This window comes from Lagopus muta, chromosome 6, assembly GCF_023343835.1.
Source record: "Lagopus muta isolate bLagMut1 chromosome 6, bLagMut1 primary, whole genome shotgun sequence".
Classification (NCBI taxonomy): Eukaryota; Metazoa; Chordata; class Aves; order Galliformes; family Phasianidae; genus Lagopus; species Lagopus muta.
The window spans coordinates 10,864,182-10,889,483 of record NC_064438.1 but is presented as its reverse complement, the minus strand read 5'-3'; the positions used below and the strand labels follow the sequence as shown (position 1 = coordinate 10,889,483).

At 36.6% G+C, this 25,302-nt stretch overlaps 1 long non-coding RNA gene across 2 annotated transcripts in view; it reads right to left on the bottom strand.

Annotated features, from left to right (window-relative positions):
- LOC125694491 (uncharacterized) overlaps positions 1-25,080 on the bottom strand; it is a 111,011-nt gene extending 85,931 nt beyond the window's left edge. For both annotated transcript variants that reach the window (XR_007377581.1, XR_007377582.1), the window contains exons 1-2: positions 25,018-25,080; positions 22,128-22,256 (exon numbers count right to left, since the gene is read on the bottom strand). This is a non-coding gene — a long non-coding RNA (uncharacterized LOC125694491). The remainder of the gene's footprint in view (positions 1-22,127; positions 22,257-25,017) is intronic.
- Between the last annotated feature and the right edge of the window lie 222 nt (positions 25,081-25,302).

The window sequence follows — 25,302 nt, the reverse complement described above, 5'->3', positions numbered from 1 at the left end:
TGTTGTGTTTTCCAGATGTTGAGACTTTTAAAATAAGCAACAACATAGCAAGATTCAGAGATTCTGAATATAGCAAGTTCATTAACTGAGATTATTTGGCTGACAAATTAGAATCTGGACTACAAAAATACTATATGCATACATACAGTGATCTGTGCTCAAATGTCCTTCTAGCCTAAATTTATCTCAAAAAAAAATAGTTTTTTGTTTTTTTTTTTTAACTTTTTTTTTTTCTCTGAAAGTAATGCCTCCCTTTGGAAACTACAACAGATACAAAGAGCTACAACATTCTTTGATAGAGAAAGTTCTCAGCTACACAATACCGTGTAGCTTCTTCAACAAAGTCACTACTATCAGGCTATGTATTTTTCCAGTGATGAACAAGAGCCTGCATGCCACAGTAGTACGTGACCTTCTGTTTCACAGCTGCTATGATGGTGCTGTTGCTAGGAAAATGTTGCCCATGCAACATTTCATCACCTTTCATCAGACTGAAAAGATAGAAATCAGAAGGTGCCAAATCAAAACTATATTGTGCATGTAGTATAATCATAGAATCACTTGAAGTGGAAGTGACCCTTAAAGGTCATCTAGTCCAACTCCCTTTAATAAATAGGGACACCTACAACTAGATCAGATTGCTCAGTATCTGCTCCAGCCTGACCTTGAACGCCCCTAGGGACAAGATAATCACAAGCACAGATACAGATGGGTCAGAGAATAGCTTGAAAGCAGCCCTGAGGAGAAGCATTTGGGGGTGTCAGTTGATGAAAGGTTCAATATGAGCCAGAAACACATGCTTGCAGTCCAGAAGGCCTGTGTCCATGGTCACATCAAGAGAAATGTGACCAGCGAGTCGAGGGAGCTGATTCTAACCCTCTATTCTGCTCTCATGAGACCTCTCCCTCAGAGAGTGCCCAGTTTTGGGGACCCCAGAACAAGAAGGACTTTAAGCCTTTGGAGCAGGTCCAGGGGAAGGGCAAAAAAAAATGAACAGAGGGCTGGAGCACCTCCCCTACAAGGACAGGATGAGAGAGCTGGGGTTCTTCAGTCTAGAAAAGAAAAGGCTGCGGAGGGACCTTACAGTGGCCTTCCGGTATTTAAAGGGGACCTAGAAAAAAAGCTCAGAAGGGACTTCACATAACAGAATGTAGCAAAAGGACAAAGGAAAATGGCTTTGAACTAGAACATGGTAGATTTAGACTAGAAATTAAAAAGAAAATCTTTACTGTGAGGGTGTTAAGACACTGAAACAGGTTGCCCAGAGAGGCCCCCCTTCCTGGGAGCTCAATACCAGGCTGGATGGGACTCTGACCAACTTGGCCTGTTTGGAAGCTCTCCTGCCTATAGCAGGGGGACTGGAACTAGATGATCTTAATGGTTCCTTCCAATCCAAACCATTCTACAATTCTGTGATCTACTACCTTTCTGGGCAACTGGATCATTACCCTTTATATAATCAATGAATATGAAGATGTTGTAATTATGAAATAAACAAGAAAGTCTGGCAAAGCAGATTGTGATAACAAAAAGAAAATAGATAGAAAGCTTACCCGTATCCCCGGCTCACTTACAAACCTCCAGCAGAGTGGATCTCCAGAAGAGATCCTTCCCCACTGGTAGCCAGCTCTTCAATAAGTCTAGGAGAGGTGGAGCCAGGCTCCACCCCTTCTGGCAGCACAGGTGAATAGCCTTCACCTGTGCTCCCATGGCTGACTCATTGCTCATCTCAGGTGATCAATCAGAGGTTCAGGCCATAACTCAGCAGTTTCCATACACCCTTATTGTAAAAAGCTTTTTTCCCCCCTTATATCCAATCTAAGTCTCCTCTCTTTTCCTTTGAAATCATTTTATCTTGTTCTATCACAACAGGCTCTGCTAAAGAGCCTGCCTCCTTCCCTCTTGTAGATCTCCTTTAGATACTGAAAGGCTGCTATCAGGACTCCCATGATGAGGGCACTGAGTGCACTCTCAGTAAGTTTGCAGATAACATCACACTGGCTGGAAGCCTCGATCTGCCTGGGGGGTTGTGAGGCCCTACTGAGGGATCTGGACAGGCTGGGTAACTGGACTGAAGCCAATAGCACGATGCTCAACAAGACCAAATGCTGGGTCCTGCACTTCGGCCACAACAACCCCAGACAACGCTACAAGCTTGTAGCAGAGTGGCTGGAAGACTGTGTAGAGGAAATGGACCTGAAGGTATTGATCAATCAGCTGGCTCAGCTGAACGTGAGCCAGCAGTGTGCCTAGACAGCCAAGAATGCCAATGGCATTCTGGCTTGCATCAGAAACAGTTTTGCCAGCAGAAACAGGGAAGTAATTGTCCCCCTGTACTCAGCTCTGGTGAGGCCGCACCTCGAGTACTGTGTCCAGTTTTGGGCCCCTCACTGCAAGAAAGACATTGAGGCCCTGGAGTGGGTTCACAGAAGGGCAACAAAGCTGGTGAGGGGTCTGGAGCACAGGCCTTATGAGGAACAGCTGAAGGAGCTGGGATTGTTCAGTCTAGAGAAGAGAAGGATCAGGGGAGACCTTATTGCTCTCTATAAGTATCTGAAGGGAGGTTGTAGTGACCTGGGAGTGGGACTCTTCTCTCCTGTAACCAGTGATAAGACTGGAGGGAATGGCTTCAAGCTGTGCCAGGGGAGGTTCAGGCTGGATGTTAGAAAACACTACTACTCTAAAAGAGTGGTCAGACACTGGAATGGACTGCCCAGGGAGGTGATGGAGTCACCAACCCTGGTGTTCAAGGAAAGTTTGGACACTGTGTTGAGGGGCATGGTTTAGAGAGAGCTATTGGTGATAAGTGGACGGTTGGACTGGGCAATCCTGTGGCTCTTTTCCAACCTTGGTGATTCTATGATTCTATGAACTGCAACCCACTGGCCTCAGCCAATCTAGACTGTCCAGATTCCTCTGTAAGACCATCCTATTCCCAAGGCAGATCGTAATACTTCCTCCCAACTTGTCATCTGCAATATTATATCACTCTGTAGGAATAACATGTCTTATGCTTTTCTAAACACACATCTGTAGCATCAAAGAACAACATGTGACCTTTTAAATTATACAGACACCTTTCTTGTTCAATATTGCCTTGCAAAGAAATTCAGTTTGTACTGTGCATACCGTAAAGTAGTAGTTGAAAAGGGGGCTTAAATTCTGTATTTAAAAATACAACATGTGATCTGAAAACAAGCCAGGTTAGAGCTCTCGCTAATTTTCAATTGCTCGAGTATTGAAAGGAGTGGTCTCTTCGACCCCCATAAGTAAGTTCCCAAAATTATTTAAGTGTTTTGTCCTGCTTTAAAGAGGGAAACTCAAATCTAGAACAACCTCCGAATTTCTAAAATGCTCTAAAACACTTCCATCATTGTTGAAGTTTGTAAGTCAATAAATGAGAATCAAACAAAAATCTAAGCAAGTTGAACCCAGGCACTGGTGTTTATGTAAAAAAACATTTAAACCTCTGAAACGCCCAAAATAAAATTAAAAAAAAAAAAAAAATCGATTACACTGCTGTATCTTAAGTATTGTCTTCTACAGAACTTCCAAACTGAAGACTTAAAAAAAAAAAAAAAAAAAAAAGATGTTTAGGAGTTATTTCTTTTTTCTGCTATAACTACATTTCCTAAGATCTTCCTGCGTTAACTGTCTCACTGAACTCAAACTTATACTAGATAAAACTGAGAATATTTGGCTTAAAAATAATTTAAAAAGCTATGAAACAATAACTAGCCTACAGATATTCAGAGTTTCTTAGGCTTTCCACTTCAAAACTACTTTGGATGTCACAAAACAACTACATATTCTAAAGAAAAATCTAAATGTTTATTTTCTTAAAGAGGTTTATCACAATCCAGTAGAGCTGATCCTGTGCTACAGAAGATTCCCCAGTGTCCAGAAGTACAACATTCATATCATTCTTTCTAAGCATCTTGGATCAGATGCTCCAAACCTTGCAAAACAAGAAGAACAATCAGCATGACTTTGTGAAACATTCTCGTTATCTCATCATTATACACAGGGTAGTGCATTTCAGATTTAGCCTGAACTAAGGAACTGTCTAACTCCAGACCTTGTCATTTTAAGCCTCGAGTATAATATACATTATGCACAATATTGAGCATCTATTCACATGAGACTACATACATCAGTTACCACTCAGGTATGAAAAATGTGGATGGCTCAGAGCCTGGCTCTTAGTTACTTAGTTCAGACATGAATTTAATACATTTTCAAAACAAATGTTCATCTGCATGACTAGTGATGTAAAGACATCACTGTAATACATTATGAATGCAAAATGAGTCTTGATAGTTTACTGCACAACACCCTACTTCAGAATTCTGCAACAAATGCATTTTAATCTTATTTTTAATGTTTCATTAACATCTGAGGTATGTCTAAGCTGAATTGTATTCTTGAGCAGAATACATTATCTTTACATTGGACGATGTGATGAATTTATTTTTCTGGATTTTTCACTCACATAGGAACCAGTGTTCCTATATGAGCACAGTGAGTAATCATGTGCAAAACAGGACCACCCAACATCTGTCTACATTTACTTGGAAGAGTTTTATACTCCTCTGCTATAGGACTTGTAGGAAATTTATGCTGAATACATGGGTGGGGTGGGATAGAATCCTTCCTCTTTGCTTAATCACATTCAGGGCTGAGCAATGATCCATTTTGTCTGGTTCTCTCCATTACTCTTTCTAAAATTAACTCACATCTGACATTATAACATATGTTAAATATTATGTAAGCGGTCTGTTCTATATTTGGTTTATTTAGTCATAAATCCTGGCATGCACGCTAAAAAAAAGAAATAAAAGTAGCACTGGTAGGGAAAAAAAAGCAACTTTTTACCAATTTGATTTTGTTTGCAAAACTGGACACCAGAAGTACATAAAGGAGCTGAACTAATCCGCTATAGGAAACCTCACAATATATCATCTGCTAGTGAAAATATTCTGCAGGCTAATATGTTCATTTACTTTGTAGCAACAGAAGTTTCATAATCCGGCAAGTGTGAAAGTGATACATAATAGCTACAAGAAAGATCTGGGAGGCTTTCTTAATAGTCTTTATTTTTGACTATTTTACTGGGAAGTTGAAGCTTTTTCTTGTAAGGAGCAGCTTTAGCCAGTACTGAATTTTGGCTGTTTTTTCAAACTGGTCTTCCAGCCTCCCCAGAATATTTGTCACAACATTATTATGAACTGTATTTTCATGAAAGCCTGCACTATTTCATACAAAATTTCCAGTGCTGGCTTACATAGAATCATAGAATGGCTTAGAGCTTGGAGCAGACCTCAAGGATCATCTAGTTCCAACCCCCTGCCATGGGCAACATTGCCAACCACCAGTTCAGGCTGCCCATGACCACATCCAACCTGGCCTTAAATGCCTCCAGGGATGGGACACACACAGCTACTCTAGGTTATGTGCTCCAGGGCCTCACCATCCTCTGAGTAGAAAATTTCTTCCTAACATCTTACCTAAATCTCCCCTCTTATAGTTTAATGCCATTTTCCCTTCTCCTATCGCTATCCAACCATGTAAGTAGTCAGTCTCTCCTGTTCTAAGCTCCCTGCAAGGACAATGTCCCTTCTATGTTAACTGCCTCATTCAATCTGATTTTGGCTGAAATAAAATACTGAGGAACTAAATTATATATGGCATACTGTTTTCATTTTGAGGCCATTGACCTTTCATTATATCCATTGTTTTGAACTATTAAAGAGCTGAAGGTTTTCATATCACACCTGTCTGCATTGTTGCAGTGATTTTAGCCTCCAACATGCTTTGGGGGTAAGGAATAGTATGTATTTTGCTATCTGTGCCTTAAATCCCACTTCCTAAAACAACAGCATCAGACACAGATGTTTAGTTCTGAAAGGAATTTCTTATCAAAGCAGCCCCGAAATACTAAACAGGCAGGAGATTGTAACAACACAAATGTTATAACTTTCAAGGAAATAAAAATCAGCTAACACTGAGGTGCCCAAATAAATTCAGAGGAAACAGATTCACAGGGATCACCAGCCCTTTTATTACAGCAGTTTTCAGAGACAAGAACAACTCAGAAAGTAGGGTATTGTCTGAAAAGGGAGGGGAGGGAGTTCATGCAGCTTAGAACCAATTACAGAAATAGCAGCTACTCAGCTCTAGAAATAATTCCTCCCAGCAGCTCAAAAGGCCTTGTTTCACATGAATGTCAAACTTATGCTTCCTTGTACCATCTATACAGTATAAAACAGTATGTAATTTTCTCCAGTATTAATGTCAATACCAGTGTTGTAGAGTTAAGCCCTTCCAAGGTGTTTTCTGATGTTATGGAAGACTGATTGAATTGGTCCTGTTTCAGGACCATGGAGCAGCAATATAATTGCAACAAGGGTAAAACTAAGATTAGTCACTGGAACATAAGCACCTTACTAACAAGCTGTAAAGCATGAGGAAGAATAGCTCTGTAACAGTTAATTCCTCTTAATAGAAGTCCTAAGCCAGAAAGAGCTGTCTGTAAAAGCTAAACAAAACAACAGGTAAATAAGACTTCTAATGTAGTGACAATTATCCAAAAACTACATTTGTATCTCCTTTACATCAAATTATTTCATAGTCATAATTACCTCCTAATTATATGTTTATTTCTGAATAGTCCAAGTTACATATAATTACTCTTCACTATGGTCACTGGTGCTTACGAAGTAACTTTATGGCATTTAGAGCCACGATGAAATTCTTGATTTTCATATGCCAATATATTCTCACTGAGATATGCCAAAACAGCCACAGAAGAACACTATAAGACTTGGTTTGACATAATAAAGCAGCACATTGTGAATGTGTAACTACTGTAAAAGGATATCTATATTCAGCTGCAGCTGAGTGGCTTGAAGGATTGTTTATAGTCTAAACTGATTCTACCAGTTTGAACTACAGTAAAATATATAAAATTATAAATGCTGCCATTGTTATTTGGAATAAGAAACATTTTGCATTCTTGTAACGATTATATGACATACAATATTCTAACCTGACAGCTCAGAGAAGTGGAGGTCAGATTTTAGTCAGCACAGGCTGTAAGAATGAGAGCTAAACATGAAATGTCCTGCTTTATTTCTCTTGACAGGAAGCTGGGTCTTCTACAATTGTTATTTTCCTACTACCATATGAGGCGCTTCAAATACAGCATAAATACAGATTTCCTAGTGTTGGTGCAGTAGGCTTTTATGGACTGACCTTCCATGGACTATTTCACAGGAACAAAATCTAGTCTATATTGCTGCTGAGGCTAGCTTTCCATTCCCTGCTTACCAATCAGCCAGAGGAACCAGAACAGGCCTGTCTTTCTGAGCATGTAGAACATTCACAGTATTATACTGACCTAACACTGACCTCAACTGTACTGCTGTCTAGTGAGCTGAGTCAGAGGAAAAGGAGAATTACCACACGAGGAAGAGCAGACATTGATGAAAGAACCTTGGAAAAGTATGTTGAAGAGCAATAGTCTGGAAGAACAAGAGTTAGGTACCAAGAGAGAGGAAAAAGGAAGTGTTCTACATTGTTAGAAACAATTCCACAACATCTTAACAACAGACTTCATCTTATCAGGAAGACTAGGCATTCTGGTCTTCTTCTGGTTCAACAATATAGCATGTGGTGGGGAAAAAAACAACAACCAGACAAATCCACAATAAAGTTCTCAAAATCTTATAACCTGCAATACCACAGAAAAAAAAAAAATATTTCTTTTAAAACTCTTCAACATGAGTTTAACACATTATACATAAAATCATAGGAGGTATCCAGAATATTTCCATGACAGAACAAATGAACCAAATTAAGGCTGGGTGGGTAGTGTAAGTAGGGTGGAGTGATAATGATGAAAAATTAGACATGCCAAAAAGGAGCTGACCACATCCTTAAAATAGTTCACATCCAGATGCATTAACATTTATACTCCTCTCCCCCCTCCCCCCCCCCCAGAGGTGTAGTATGCTTTTAGATAAAGCATAGTTTTTATTGAAGGAGAGGAATGTAGTAGAAAGCAGGAGAAGGAGCAGAAGAAAGCCCTTGAGTGTCTGTGACCTGAAACACACATCTAGCCTTTATTTTTTCTTTAAAATTGCTCTCCTGACTCAGCATGCAATTAAGAAACATACATGAACGCATAGTCAACATTGTGAACACACATAGGAGATTCTGTAGTCACAGTCACCCCAAAACATCAGAAAGAGCTCTGAGAAATCAAAATTCATTTGCTAATTATTAAATTCAAAGCAACAATGCTCTTTAACTCAACAACAGAATTATGAAAAAAGTACACTGTCAATAACAAAAAGGCACTACTGTTTAATTCACTACAGGGCTCTAGCTAAAATTGCTTTCTATCGATTTCAACTGCAAGTCTCACTCAGCAGTTACTTTTTGCTAAGCACAGGATGCCTTGAATCTCTTTATCAAAGGCTTTCTTTACACACAAAAATTACAATGCCCAACCATTCAGATGAAATAAAGTAGCATAGACCATTCTTCCTTCACATACAGAGATACTTGATGAGCACATATGCACAAATGTTTCTAGCGGTATAACTCTTCTAGGAATGAAAACACTTTCATCTGTGGCATTGCTATATTCACACATATAAATTGTTGCAGATGCTACTACTAAAAAAAACTAAACAATCCTGCTGCAACCTTAATGAGCTACCTCAGAACAGTCTGAACTGACTGCCTTAGTCCATGTGAGAATACATACAAGCTATATCTTATGTCACCAACATTTTACTTTCCATCAGAAGCTTAGTTAAAATAAGGAAATAATTTTGCTGAAAAAAAGAACTGAAAAAAATGCCCATTGCAACTGATTTGTTTAGGGAAGCCTATGCAACAGAACTAATTCAGAATATAAATGAAAACACAGTTTTGGGAAGACCAAAAATGACAATGGTTATAAAACACCCAGGAAACAGTAAATTTCAGAAACATATACTCAGAAAAAAAGATATTATTCAGTGTTAGCAATGTTCTACTTGGATATCACAAGCCTCAAAAGTCTAATATGCTAAATAGATGGAATTTTGACTAACAAAAGCTCAATTCAGCCTTCAGCTGAAGTTCATCAGTTCAGAAAAACAGGCAAACCACATTTCAGCATTTCTCAGTTACAATTTCTATCTAATTATGATCATCTTCACAGATTTCCTATTTTCACTTGTACGTGATACTTGGAGTATTGGATTCCTATAGCACAGTACCGTAGAAATCTTTTCACGTTTGATCTCCCATTCACTTGCACAGGAGAGGCTGGCTGAATAACAGGATCAAAGATTTCTCAACATTTCCTTTTCTATTTTCCCGGATGACAATCCAACACTAGCAATTTTCTTTCATTGGGCAACAAATTAATTCATGCTAGTCAATACCTGATCTGAATTTGTGTGGCTAATTAGCAGAATGTCTACAGGTGTTGAACAATCAAGACAACACATTTTCATTTTTCAAGAACATTAAAATTCCAATAAGGTTAGGACTAACCATATTCTCAAAGGCAACTGATATCGCAAATACAATCATTTTTAAATCTCATTGGCATTATTAAAAAGGCTTCAGATTACACAGAATCATAGAATCTCCCAAGTTGTGAAGGAACCACAAGGATCATTGAGTACAGCTCCTAACTCAATACAGAACCACACAAAATTAAAACCCTATGTCTGAGGGTGTTGTCTGAATGCTTCCTTAACTCCAGCAGCTTTGTACCGTGACCACTGCCCTCAGTAACCTGTTCCAGTGCCCTACCACTCTCTTACTGAAGTATATTTTCCTAATACACAGCATGACTCTCCCTTGACACAGCTCCATGCTGTTCCCTCAGGCCCTATCACTATCACCAGAGAGAAGAAATCAGTGCTGCTCCTCCACTCCCATCACGAGGGAGCTGTAAAAGCCATCAGGAAACCTTCCCTTGGACTTCTCTTTAGGCTGAACAAATCGAGTGACTTCAGTCACTTTCCGTACCTCTTGCCCAGCAGATTCTTCAACATCTCTCTACTTTTATTGGTGTCTGATAATTTTATGACTTTCTTATATTATAGAGCCCCAAACCACACACAGTATTTAGGGCAAGGCCACACCAGAGCAGAGATGGACAATCCCTTTCCTCACCCAGCTGGCAGTGGTGAGCCTGATACACCCCAGGGTACCACTGGACCTTCAGGCTACCAGAGCAGATCACTGACTTATTATTCAACTTGATGTTAAACTAGAACTCCCAGATCTATTTCATGAGATAATTCTACATCCTCCTGCCCCTCAGTCTGTATGTACAACCAGGATTACCCCATCCTAAGTAGAAAATCCAGCACTTGCTCTTGTTAAACTTCATGCAGTTGGTGATTGCCCAGCCCTCCAACCTGTCAAGATCACTCTGCAAGGTCTCTCTATCCTTGAAGCAGTCAAAAGCTTAATATCGTCTGCAGACTTGTTCATTGTGCATTCAACTCCTGCATCCAGATAATTAGTAAAAACTTCAAAGAGAACAGACCCTATAGTTGAGTCCTGGGGATATCCCTCTAGTCTAGCCACTAGCCTGGTGTAACTCCACTTAATATAATCCATTAAGATCAACCCATCATCCCATTTTTCTATCATGTTATGTCCAGCTGTACGCTGGACACTTTGCCCAGCAGAATACTCTGGGAGATATCATTACAAGCTTTACTAAAAATAACAAAACCCTCCAATCCACTGACTTTCCTTGGTCAACTTCACAGATAAATTTGTCATAAATGAAATTAAGCAACATGATGGTTTGTTTGCACTGATTCTAGACTGTTCTCCACTACTGAGAATGTAGAAAAAAAATTAAGTGAAAGTCTATTTACTTCTACACACTTGTGCACATGTAATCAAACAGCAGAAAACAGTCAATTTACTATTACTGTAAGCCTGAACATACAAAATTAATTGGGTTCTGGTCACCTTGCAATGAAATGAGATGGTTCTGAATGATTCCTAGAATGAGAAATGACCTTTTACAGACACTAAGCAAGTGTCAATAAGCCCTGTAAACAAACTCAGATTTAGAGTAAGAATCAGGAGAGCTATATCATGGTTGAGCTTGCTTACACATTTTTAAGAGATCATTAGAAAAATTGCATAGACTTCATGGTCCTTTTCCCCTGCAAAAACTCGAATCCCAAGTAAGCTGTTAAGAACATGACTGTTCATATCCTTCTTTCAGTACGTTCGATGACTAGCATAGTCCTATAACTGTTATCGACCTTGTTCAGAACCATACTATTGCTACTAATAGTGAAATATTTAAAAGAAAGAGGAAGGAAAAAAGAAATGGGAATAAAATTTAAATTACACGAAATAATAAATCAAAGACCTAAGCTCTGACATTTTGATTTCTGGTGGTCCATATGTTTTACATATTACAAAACCATCATCATAAACAATCCTTCCTAAAGAATACAATTCACATTCTTCCTAAACCATCCTATCTCATTTGTTTACAGTTTCCTTCTCGAAAGCTTCATTAAATTGAAGACAGCGAGAGCAAGTTGAAACAATTCATAAAGAAAAAAAGATCTCTATTAAATAATGTCAACATCAAAGGCAACAATAAGTAATCTTCTGCAAAGGGAAGGCTGTGAAAGCATCTTTAGAGCTGGTTAAAAACTGGCAATTATCAATTTCATTTTGACATGAATAAAAGGGAAGAATGCGTACATGCTTTAATCTTCTTACATACTTTATAACAGGAAAAAAAAAAAATCAAACCACCTTAAGATATTTTGAGTGAATACTTAGATAAGTCCGTACAAGCACAAGCAAGTTTATGTAATTGAGAAGAATTTCACCTGATGTGTTTCATTTGTCCTTTAGTATTTATAGTCCTACAGTTTTTGTTAGTAGACAATGATCTCGTATTCACCCAAACTAAAGATATCAGTTGGGCAGAGGTAACCACAGCAAGAAAATAATATGCCATGCAGCCTGCCCAGGGCTTAGTATGAGATGCTGTTGAGAAGAGAAATATCAACACTTGATTGATGGCAGACTCCTCCCAAAGGTCTCCAGCAATCAAGGAAGATGAAGTAAAATAAAGAAGGCACGAAGTCTTCATGGAAAATTACGAGGACAACACTCAGCTTACTTTGCCCCATTATGTACAGTGAAATTATCACTCCAGAAAGCAACAGACTTTTGTATGAATGTAGATTTATCAGTATCTGTGAGCAATTTTTTGTTCAGGTCACAAAGAAGAAATTCTACTTTATTGCTGCTCTTTTACACTGAGGTCCACTCATCCCTCCCCTCTACCACCTGCTCAACGTTAATAATGCACTCATGAGATATCAGCTGTAATATTTTATATTTCACTTTTCACAAGACACTATTGTAGTAAATCTGCCTAACAAATGTCTTTTTGGAAAGCTGATGAGATTGCTTGAAGATGAAGAAAATACAGACATACTTGATCAGTTGGAGGCATAGAGATGGGCATTGAAAAATTTGGAAATTTAGAAAAAAATTGGTACTCATCTCACAGATAACAGAATCACAGAATCATAGGGGTTAGAAGGGACCTCCAGAGATTGAGTTCAACCCCACTGCCAAAGCAGGCTCCCTACACCAGGTCACACAAGTAGGCGCCCAGGCGGGTCTTGAACATCTCCAGAGAAGGAGACTCCACAACCGCCCCGGGCAGCCTGTTCCAGTGCTCCGTCACCTTACCGTAAAGAGGTTCTTGCACACATCTGTGTGGAACTTCTCCTTGCAGAGAATATCCTATTTTTAATCAATTAACATCAGTGCTTCCAAAAATTCTGAATGTTGAGTTTATGCTACATTTCCATCTGAGTAAAATTGTTCCAGGACACTCTGCTTAGTATGGCTAAGTTTGGTAGGACAGGCAGGGCAGTATTCTCATAACAGCTCTCATGAGACTCCACCTCGGAGTACTGCAGTCTTGTGTCGTGGTCCAGAATTGAAAGACATGGATCTATTGAAGCAGGACCAGAAAAGAGCCAAAAAGACAATCAAAAGCTTGAAACAACTCTCCTATGAAGACAGGCTGCAAAAGCTGGGGTTGTTGAGTCTGTAGAAGAGAAGGCTCCATGAAGATCTTACAGCAGCCTTCTTGTACCAAAATAGGGCCTACGTGAAAGGAAGGGAGAGACTCTAACAGGCAATGTAGTGATAGGACAAGAAGTAAGGGATTTAAACTAAAAGAGAGTAGGTTGAGATTACACATTAGGAACATATTTATTTTTCACTATGAGGGCAGTGTGGCATTGGAACAGGCTGCATGGAGAAGCCATAGATATCCCATGCCTGGAGCCATTTAAGGCCAGGTTAAATGGGGCTTCGGGCAACTTGGTCTAGTGGGAGGTGTCCCTGCAGGGTACTTGGAAGTGAATAATCTTTAAGATCCTTTTCAACCCAAACAATTCTGTGGTTCTATAAGTTTTTTTTTTTTCCCCTGAATCTGGGAAACCAGTCTTGCAGAAGAAAAAACAAAATCACTTTGCCAACTTATGGTCTAAAACATAGCTTATTTTCTGTTAAGTCTGTGCATGTGCATTCCAAACATTCTATTGGGAGGATAATCTGAGAAATTTATGTAAGCCCTTCTTCATACAAATTTTCACCATTTCATAAGCTATGGGTAATATACTTTGAAAACTTGATTTTATTAAAATCTGTGACCACTGTATGATCTAGGTCAAGAATTAGCAGTCACTCAATGTTGTTTCATAAACATATTCAGTTTTCAACTATTTTTTCTTTAACACCCTCTATATAATTACCTCCTTATTTCTATGCACACTAATTGATTCTCTAAGGATCTACACTCTATTTTATTTTTTATCACATATGCCAGATAAAATGAAAAATACAACAAATTCTTACTTCTCTAAATCAATCTATATGATACAGTATTCAGTGCCACAGTACTCACAGCTCTAATTGTCTAATTTATAGATATTATTACTGCTACCATTCACAGGTATTTATCTTCCAAATGTTACTCCAAGCAGCCTTTCTATTCTCCAAATTAGCCACTTGAGGTTCAGGACAGTATCATTTTGTGGTTTTTTTTTTTTGGTTTTTTTTTTGTTTTTTAAAAAGCCACTAAAGACAGCAAAAAGGTACTATGGAAGTCACAACATACAGATGAAACATCAAATGTTGGCAGGCTTAGAATAAATGGAAAACCATTACGTGTCTCTATAGCAGTAGCTACCAGATTAAGAGAGAATTTGTCAATTTCCCATTAAGACAGACTGTTTAATTAACTGGATCCTACAAGTGAAAAAATTCATCACTGCTTCCAATTGTTACCAACTCCAGTGCTATATCTAGACCAAAGCCTGGGTCTCACTTTTTGTGCAGTTATTTATAGCAGTGTTGAGCGTTGAAAACTTTTTAAACTGACATAGTGGTACAGGTTAGGAGCAATATTGTGGAAAAATATTTTAATCACTAAATTATCTGATCTGTTCCAGATTACAAATGAAAAAGAAGCTGAAGAAAGACATAGATGCACAGTATATGGCTCCACATACTCAGTTTGAAGAAAGACTATTCAAAAACGGAGGAAAACATCGTATGGTATTTCTCCATAGTACTCCATTGTACAGCAGGAGCACTTCAAACTCTTCCATTCTCCTGGCCAACATATCTCTTTCTCACTTAAGAGACTAGGAAAGTTTTCTCTTGGGCTAGTTAATCCTCAGCTTCTTTGCCAAGACTGCCAGCAAAGCTATCAATTATCACATCAGAAAAAAAGAGCAAAGAACCACGATGTAGGAGCTGGCATAAAACTATCAACTCCTTTCACAATACCTCTTCATGGCTATCAGACAGAAGTAGTTTTAGGTTCCTACCGATTACTCCAAGTAATCAATTTTTGGGGTGGAGGGGAGAAATTAGTCAAAATGATGTCACAAGGTCTTACTAAAGCTTATGTCATGACATTATCCAAAGGTCTGACAATTCCATATTTAGACAGATCAGATTCTCTTGTTACTGCAGTACCTCAATCCTTCACATTCATTTTTAGGTGGGAGTCCAATGTGTCAATGCCAACAAGCATGCTAACGCTTGTTCACCGGAATCTGTAGTGCTGGCAAACATTTGACTGCAACTCTACTTAAGGTTCTCAAGTGTATTTCAGCGCACTCAGGGTATTAGAGCTTTATATCATTTGAAAGAATCCTTTATTTTTAGTGCTAAATCAACAAAGCTGTTAGTGTCATTTTCAGTCATCTACTGGGAATTCAAAATTACACTCAGCTGCAAACTATTGACACTCCTCTTAACAAAAAAATGTTTTTAATAAATCTTTACATTAGCCTATGAGATAAAAAAATCTTTACCATGAAATATACAAGTGTATAAGTGTTTTATGAAAGTTTTATTAACTTTACAAAAGAAGAATTGGCAGTGAACCATGAACATCCTGTACTCCTAACACGTGGTTATAAATTACATGTTCTTTCCAATAACATCTGAAAAAGAGACTGTAATTTAAATTTCAAAACCACTTGGCATACCTACTATATAGTGCTGACATGAAGTAAAGGGAGGATCTGGAGAGACTCAAACAAAGAGTGAAAATATAAAGACATCCTTAGCTAAAAAGCTGCTGATGAATACAATTCCTTTCCAGCTGGACAGGGATCAAGTACTTGCTTGTCATATCATTCAATGCACTGTTCAATCAGGGATTCTTCCTTTCAACAAAAAGAAAACTTAAGTGCTGCTAATCATCCCTTGTAGAACTTTATCTTGCAGATACCTTCTTTATGTCAGGATTTCTCAATGACCATTGCCAACAGTAGAAGGATCAAAGTTGTTATTAAACAAAAATGCAAACATGCCTTCACTGATGGGGAAAAGCAGTTACCTCCTGTTCTTGCATAGAAGATTTGCAGCCACTAGCAGCTTAATGATATTTAGTGTGAAGTGAAAAAATCCAAATGAAGACTCTGAAGAATATCAATAAAAAACACTTTGCATTTCTATGTGAATATGACTGCTCAATTTAAGACAACTTATTTCTTCTAATTTCTAGTAGTAACATATACGCCACTTCATCCATTTTAAAGTCATAAAATATACAAAATTTATATTTTTGAATGTAGTTTTTTCATACCACAAACTATTTTCTGAAATGGTATAGTATTTTTACATCCTAGAAATGCCTTTAATAGATGGTGGCATATGTTTAGAAGAAATCTTTTTTTTTTTTTTTTTAAAGTGATTTTATGCAACTCATCCTCACAGTGCTGTCTGGATGAAACTAGTTTTTTTTTTTTTTTTTTTTTTGCCTTCCAGCAGTATGTAAAAACCAGAGAAAAGCTAGCTGCCAGTGGCTTGAACAGAATGCAAGCCTATAGAGGGAAAGCCAAGATGCAAATAATCATGTGACATCAAGATTCCTCAAAGACCAGTTCTTGGTGCAAAGGAAACACAAGAGTATTCTGAGAAGAGCAAGTGAGAAACAAAGAAGACATCCACACACACACAGAGTTAGCCCTGAAGTAAAAAAATGTACAGCACACCACAGCTCATGATTAAAAAAAAAAAGGTCAACAATATTTTATAACAGCACAATTAAAAGTCTAAATAAATTTAGATAATAATCACAGGTCTGCTTTTGCAAAATAAGATAAGAATGTGACTAAAAAGAACTTTCAGAAAGTTTACAAGTTTGGCAGACTGTTTTATGTCTGAATCGGATACACTTGCTGCAGTCCCTTATAGAGAAGTAATATGTTCTTAGAACTGTAAGATATATCTGACATTGGAGAAAGTATTCAGAAACAGGACTAGTTAATTGGACAGTCTGGACCAGGTAGAAAATCAAGTGGTAGAAAGCATGAGTATCAGCCCAGAGAATCCTGCTGGGAAAAGTGATCAGTGCATACTAACACTAAGGAAGAATTAATTCCCCTAGATATTGTAGATCACAAACTGTGAAGAGCTGTAACAAAGTTCCAATTCACAGCATGGATTGCAATAATCTGAAGTAAAGCTACTAGAAAAACCTAGGCAGTTACTGATAACACTTCAAATTTTTTTCTAATCTTCTTAATATGATAGACTTGCAAACCACAGAAAAAAATGGAAATATTATTCCTAGCTAGATTCTAATGATGTGGAAAACCAAAGTGTAATCTGCTTTGCGCAGGTCTTGAAGTTTGTAAGTCCTGCAAATAAATGATGTTTATATGCATTACTTAGTCTGAATAAGAAAAAAATTAGTTACATTTCAAATCAATTTTAAAAATTCATGCCAATCCAAGTTGAATAAGTTGGTGTTTTGGTCTGAAATAATTGTTTTATTCAATTTCAGAATAAGTAATTTTGTTCAGACTTACACTATTTTGTGGTCTTAAAGTACTTTAAAACTGAAGGTAATGTTCTTCAAATACTACAATAGAACCATACGTTTTAATAGAACAACAAAATGTTATGAAAATATTTTGGTTTAGTTTTTCTTAACTTTCCTAAAATTGTTGCGATGGCAAATTATCATTCATGTAAAATGCTTTAGGGAAAAGCGATCTCTGTCAAATCAGTCATTAAAGCAGGACTTGCAGGCTGAATACTCAGAAAATGTGATTTACAGATATTGATCTGCTACTGGAAATAGATTCTTTCATTTTTTTTAAGCTGAGTTACAGACTCAATAGAAATAAAACTGGATGTTAATGTTGTTTTGATATAGTACTGAAATGCTTTGTAATACAATGATTTTCTTGTATTTTTATTCAAATGTGTAACTAAAATAGATTTAAAAACTGAATTTTCCTAGAACATAATTCTTCTATCTTGTGTACAATGCAGTACCATTTCAGTTATCAAGAATACCTGCATGTTTTGCTTAATACAAATTATTCCTTTTAAGACTACATATGATTCTATCCTGAGCACTAGGTGTGAGATTATGAATTTTTGTTTAAGTAATGCATGCCATTAATGTTAGAGGTCCCATTCATCAAATGGTACTGAAACAGCGACATAAGATTTATGTACAAATAATTTAATCCCTAATATAACCTATTTTATAATGGCACTCAGTCTGTGTACAAAAGCACAGTTTTTATTTTCTGAATTATCAATATTACATTTCACTCGGTTTCGATCAGTTCATGTCATTTATGCTCATGCAATCTTTATTACCAAATTCTATTTGGGACTAGTTTGAGGAGAGTCAGAGAATTGAAAAGAAACAGAAAACAAGTAGGAATTGGTAGGGCTAAACAATTATATCACAGCTTTGGCGTTGCTGTCATTGTAGCTTTTTCTTTTTAAATTTGTGAAGCACAACACTGAAACAATCAACACAGTTCTCACTGTCTAGTGAGCTTTCATTAGAGAACAATGATATTTAGACTCTGCTAAACCTCAAGACAACAATTTGTATCTGCTTAAAGATGACACAATATGTCATCTTCAATCTTTATTACTACTATCTCTTTGGTCTTTTTTAAGAAAAACAGATTGGAAATAAATACAAAAATAAAGCAGAAGAAAACATAATAATCCAATACCTGAGTCCTCTGCAGTAAAAAAGGAATTTCATTCTCAAGATGTTAAAAAAAAAAAAAAACAACAATCTGAAGACCTGGGAACCTTTGACCAAATAAATTAATTTCCTCAGTTCTGAATAAGTGACACTCTCTACAAAGTAGAACTTGCCCTTCTATGAAATGTGTTAAAGGCAAATGTCATCTATATAGTGCGAATGTTGGATTACAAGGGCATGATGTTAATCACAGATCACAGTACTACGGTACAGGAGAAAAAAAGAAAAAGAAGCAATGACAAGGAGAAACATGTACCACAGTTTAAAAATAGAACTCCTTTGCTTACAGCAGGATGACACTAAAGTATTACAAAGAACTTCTGGTAAGTGAACTCTAACGGTTATAATACATTATACAGAGTGCTACAAAAATAAGTTGCTTAATATGAAAACTAAACCCTTTTAGAAATCTAAGATAGAACAGCTGCCTTTAATTCAGGCCTAAAAGAACATCCCTAGCTTGAACCATTTGCCTAATCCCACTATATTCAATCATATGTCCCACGGGTGAATGATTACTGGTATGGTAATGGAACTACGTGTTGTCTAACTGTCTTTTGACACTGGCACATAATACAGAACACATCTCTGATGTTTGCAGGGCTTAGATCAACAGAACAGCGGAGGAAGAAAATGAAACAGACCACGTTGCTGATTTTATAAGCAAGATGCAAATAGTATTTAAAAAATAAAAGTGAAATATTCATGGTTTGGTTGCCCAGCTAATAGATTCACATCTGGAAAATCAAAAACAACAAATACCACAGTAGTACTCTTGTTCAAAATTCAGGATAACGTACCTCTTTCTAAAATAAAACCTATTAATATCCACAAGTTCTGTCCTTATTCACATGAAACTGATCTTATTTTATGAGAGGCCAAGATTAGTATCACATAGCAAAAGAGGCATGGGAGGTAGAAAAAAATAGGCATAAGATATTGTCAAGAAGAACCTTAGGAAAGTGAAGGCATGAAGGGACAGAAAATGCAAGCGCTAGATGTGTGTGATACTTGATTTCAAAAATTCTGTCTCAGAGGAAATAATAGGTAGATGCCCATGGTGCACCGGTATAAAAAAAAAAATAAACATGGGGTTTTACAAAGATTTGAACATGGATGAACAAAAAATGACGAAATATAGAACCAAATCAAACATCTATCACTGCATCTCGTATTTATGACTCCTTTTGCACAAAAACACAAGCAAATATTCTAGAGATTGTGATCATTCTACAAGGAAGTTACATTATATCTTCTAGGAGGAAAAAGTTCAGCACTTGCATCAAAGAAAGCTTTTAGCAGCTCTTAATATTTGTAATAGGCAGCAGATCACTCAAAAGTTTCAAAAGGGAATAGAACTCTATGATAGCACAAAGTGATAAAAAGACAGACCTTTCAAGAACATTTGGTGAGGTAACCTTCCACCTAATTGTTATTTTCTGATTATTTGAATCTGCCCATCAATTCTTTCAGTGGTAACTCTTGAACACTCTTGCGTATCTGACAGAGCTGGACGTTCTAGAGTTTTGTCAGTATGCTTCATCTTAGAAGCTCAGCAGTGCACAGGTCCTAAATAGCCGTCATATTAAAAGAACAAAAAGTTTCAGAAATAAAAGAAAACTTTCACACAATTTCACTGCCTTTTACTTGCAAGAAGGACTCAAAGGAAATGAAGGGAGGTGAAAAAAAAACCTCTTAAAAAAAAAAAAAAAGGCAAGAGTTACTGGTGTAGTTTAAAACCAGTGAAAAACCATCACAGAATATTCTGATGTACAGGTATAGCATAACTTCAGTGAAAACACTAATCTTGTATTTCAAGTTCTGTTCTCCGCATTCATTCTAAATGGAGTAATTTTATCTCAGAATTGTTTTGTACATGTTTGTCAGCTCAGACATGGAGTAGGCTTAAATTTACAGAATATATTGTCTTCTTGAATGTCACTTAAAACTAAAATACAGAAAACAAATTTCCACTGCAGTAAAATGATTAATAATGTGATAATGACTAACACTATCAGCTTCTCTTCTCCCTAACTTTAAAAAGTTAATATAATTTAACCAATCATGTTAATGGAGCTGATTCTCTCTTATTAACATATGAGTAATTTTAACCACATTAGAAAACCCAAGAGAATCACAGTTGTCTTCCTATACTCTGGATTCAGAAAGCTCAGCATATAAACCAGCACAAAAGCAGCTACCAGTTTCAGTATGAATTATTTGCTAGAAAGACAGGATTCTGCTTTTTGGAAAGAAATTTCTAGTACGCTAGAGAGAAAGGGGGGAGAAACATAAGACATACGAACGAAAAAACAGCCTTGACCACATTTCTTCTGTGGAGAAATATTTGCTACTAAGAGGCCTGGAATGGAATCAAAAATGTTTCAGTTTGCTTCCCATTATTATTTGGATACAAACTAAGTTCAGAGCCTAGATAACATTGCCTACGATTTAAGTCAAAGAAAATAAATGTGTTTTATCTTGTTTATGTCTCCTGATACAACAAGGCTCTTCTGTTCTTGACAGTGTCAGTAAAAGCAAATACACAGGGCAAGATGTGCCTAAAGTTTAGCTATTACTATTGGAAGAATAAGATGGAGAGAAAGCAAGTCCAAAAACAAAAAGTGAGAGCGCTAAATCAAAACTAAATAGATTTTAGTAAAACACAATCAACAATTACTATCTACAGATGTCTAAATAGTTTGGTACAAGCAGACTAGTGAAACATTGATTTTATATCAATTTCTCCTTGCAAATTTCTGCTCTTTTTTCATAACGTGAAGCTATTTTAGAAAGTTTTGATTACGCCTATTTCAATGCATTTTCTCTATATATGATCCACAAATAGTTTTAAATTTGCAACATATTTACATGCGGTTAAATTTTAAAGGTGTTTCACTGTGTTCCATAAAACAGTGAGTTTGGACACAGGTATTTACTGAAGATAAAGAACTTCGATAATAATAATTCATTAACTCCAAATTGAATGAGTGTATCTGTAACTTTTTAACATTGATGTAACTTTTTCCTTGCAAGCAAAAAAATTCCAAATTGGGAACTGCTAGGAACTGTTGCTGTAGTAGCTCTACCCTTGGAAATACAAGAGACATTTTAAAGGGAATACACACCAGCTAAGATTAGACGCTCAAACATACCCATAGGAAAAATGGTTTATATATATATATTCAGTAGTGTTTATATATATTCTGTAGTGTAATTCCTATCGATAGTATTCCCAGCGCCTGCTGGTCAGAGCAATTGACATATGTAGTGTTCTGGAGATGCAGCTGCAGTAACACAGCTGGACAAAATGTTCCATGCATCTGGTGCACAGATGTTTGATTGTACCCTTGGTAGCCAGCCAGATTTTAAGGAACCGTCAGTTCTTGGAGTGAAATTGAAAGAACAAGAGAATTGTGCACTGGTAGTAATAATCCAGTTTTTCTAGCTACCTTAACCACTTTCTCTACAAGGCTGATCCACAGCAATTTTCTCTTACCTTCCTGGAATTCAGGATCCAGAAAAGACAAATGAATTGGAATTAAGCAGGCAAGAAATTCAAAGCTTCTTTGCTCTCCCAGCAGTCTTGTTTTCAGCCTCTTTTCAGTAAGAGCTCAATCCAAAACACCTATAAGATATTGGAAAAAAAAAAAAAAAGCTTTGGAATCTACTTTGACTTCTGACACTTGGCAATCTTAGTACTGCTACAAATGCTGAATTCTGTCAGAAACAATTTTAAAGAAATTTAAACATGTTCTCATCTCATCATTCACAAACTACCAATATTTTACCAGCACCTTCTTCAAAGGGGTTAAAGTTTTAATTTTATGTTATTTGTATCTGTAAATCACTGTTGGGTTTTGTAGTGATCCATATGCAGCATTCCAGAAATAGATAGCCACATTACAACAGAGTACATGTGTACTCCTGATAAAACAACAACATGATTTTCAGTCTCTCAACAAAATTCAAAATCACGTAAGAAATTTTAAATAAGGAGTAAACATATTCATTGAAAAGACACTCGCTTTTCTGGCAGTGTTTTCTGTCCCTCAGAACATCCCTTCTTAACGCACCTTGCAAAGCACATTACCCATGTAGCAATATTGCTGCTCCAGTTGCAACTACAGTTCAATTATTAAAAAAGTAAAATTGTAATTAATATAATAATACAATTTTTAAGACAGAATTTTTAACTAAATGCAAATTTTGAAGAAACACAAAGTGTACAATTAAAAGGGTGCATTTCCCCTAAGGGAAAAATTATTATTATACTATCATCAGAATCTCTAAGGCTAAAAAAGAATTTTTATTTCTCACGCAGCAGATACTGGCAAAATAGATATGCCCATACAACATTTTGATTTCAATGAAAATATAGTTTTCAATAGAAAAATATGATGTTAAATATTTTAAACTAACTTTTACTAATACTGTTGGCCATCCTAATCTCATAAGCAGCACTAGTATCATTAACAATACAATTACTCAGCTGTTACAAAAATTTTTCAGGCTTTTGTTTTCACTTTTGCACCACATTTCATTGTGGAACAAGGCAGGAAAAAAAACAAACAACACAACACACCAAAAAGCCCTACACATCAATGGAAACTTACATGTGAGCGCCATTCATTCATTGCTCACCTCAAAAACTGCTTTGGTTCCAGACTATTCCGTTAAATTGGGCAAAAAAAAGAAGGTTCTACCTGAAGTGATACAGTTTACATATCTGGTCTTTTCCTGACCTGTATGTTGAGATAGAAACCAGATTTTTGACATCTGGGTGCTTAAAGATCAGCTGAGAAATTGCAATTAAAAATTGAGACTCAGCACTCAGAAGTATGAGATACATCAGTTTTCAGATTCATTCAGTGCTCTGAGAAACATTTATGGAGAGGAAGTACTTGTATAGAGGAGAATCCTTTCTCTCGCCTCCTAGCGTAAGATTGTAGTAATAAGCTTATATTTATTAGAACAGAACATATAGACTTAAGTGGTTTTTTGATTGTTGTTTTTTTCCTTTTTTTTAAAAAAAAAAAAAAAAAAAGAAACTTTTTCAGAGAAAACTTTCCTCCATTCACAATAAGACCAAGCAGATAATTCCACTTCCTCATTTTGTTTTTAACCTAGGTCACATCTAATTCAAACGAGTATCTACAGTCCTAACTATAAGATGCAACCAGTGAATCTGAGTGACAACAAATAATCTGCACTGGATACTAGCAACTCAAACATCTCCCAAGTTTCGCCTAACCAATTAGCAAAAGTAAATGTTTTACATACTTCCTGAGTGAGAATTGGTCTCACTAAAACATGTCATTACTTTTACCAGAAAAAGAATTTTATTGCAATAAATATATAACCCAGTTTACTCATGGTGCAGAATTCCAGACAATTATTTCTTTACAACTCATTTATTACTTTGTATTTTTAGTTTATATAAATACTTGCATCACAGATTGTCAACAAGAAATATTAGAATAGTTTCCATGCCAAGAAAGTATGCACAGAATTTCTTAGTTTGGAAAAATAGATAGCTTATGATAGAGGTCTGTAGAAACAAAATTATGTGGAGCACGTCAGGAGGATGCAATTATTTTTTATTTTAGAAAGCACAAGAATGAAGGAACCCCCCAGGAAATAATGGGGTAGCAGGTTCAACATAAGGCAGCATGCATCTCTATGCATTATATGATCATACTGTGAAATTCATTGCCACCAGATGTTATGGAGGTCAAAAGGATAAACATTCAAAAATGGATTAAACATGTTAACGGAGTATAACCCCATTAGCAGGTCAGGCAGTACCTCTGACTTAAATGGTTCCTCTATCACTGATCCTTGCAAGCTGGGAGGATATAGCTATGAAAGGATCATTTTGCACTTATCCTTTTTCATGACTTTTTTTCTAAGGTTTTAACATCCAAATCAACCTCAAAATCCTAAATAAACAGCATTACACAGCATTTCTTTGAAGGCTCTGCCTACGTATTTTAAAATATTATTTGTTTCTTATTTCTTAGATGGACAAATCCTTATAAGGGAACATATTTTGAATTTCTAAAGATAAAAAAAAAATTTACAGTATTATGCATCTTTACAGTAATTTATGAAACATAACTATCCTGATAGCTAATAATAAATATATACCAAATATTGTAAGTTGTTTGAAAAACCTTATTTTCTATTATACAAAACATTAAAATTAAATTTCAGCCTCATTTAGTAACAAATACTCCATTTTCTGATGAAGACAAAGAAGTTCTATAGTAAACATTTCAACGTATTATTACTATGCTTAATACCATAACATACTCATGCTACAGTTAGAAAAATTAGCATGGTAGAATGGAAAATGAGACAAATTGGAAAAGAACGCTCACCCGTACCTAGAGATCTAGGCTTGCAAGGAAAAACTCTACAAATGCAGGATCTTCAAAGAGAGATCCTACCTCAGTGGCAGGCAGCCTTCAAATAAGGTCTAGGAGAGCTGCAGCCAGGCTCCACCCCTTCCAGACATACATGTGAATTGCCTTCACCTGTGCTCCCAGGGCTGACCCGGTCCTTTCCCCAGGTGATCAATCAGTGGTTCAGGCCGTGACTCAACAGTTCCCAAACACCTGTTATTTTTACTGACAGATATCAAATTACCATCACTGAGTTCAGACGGGCCA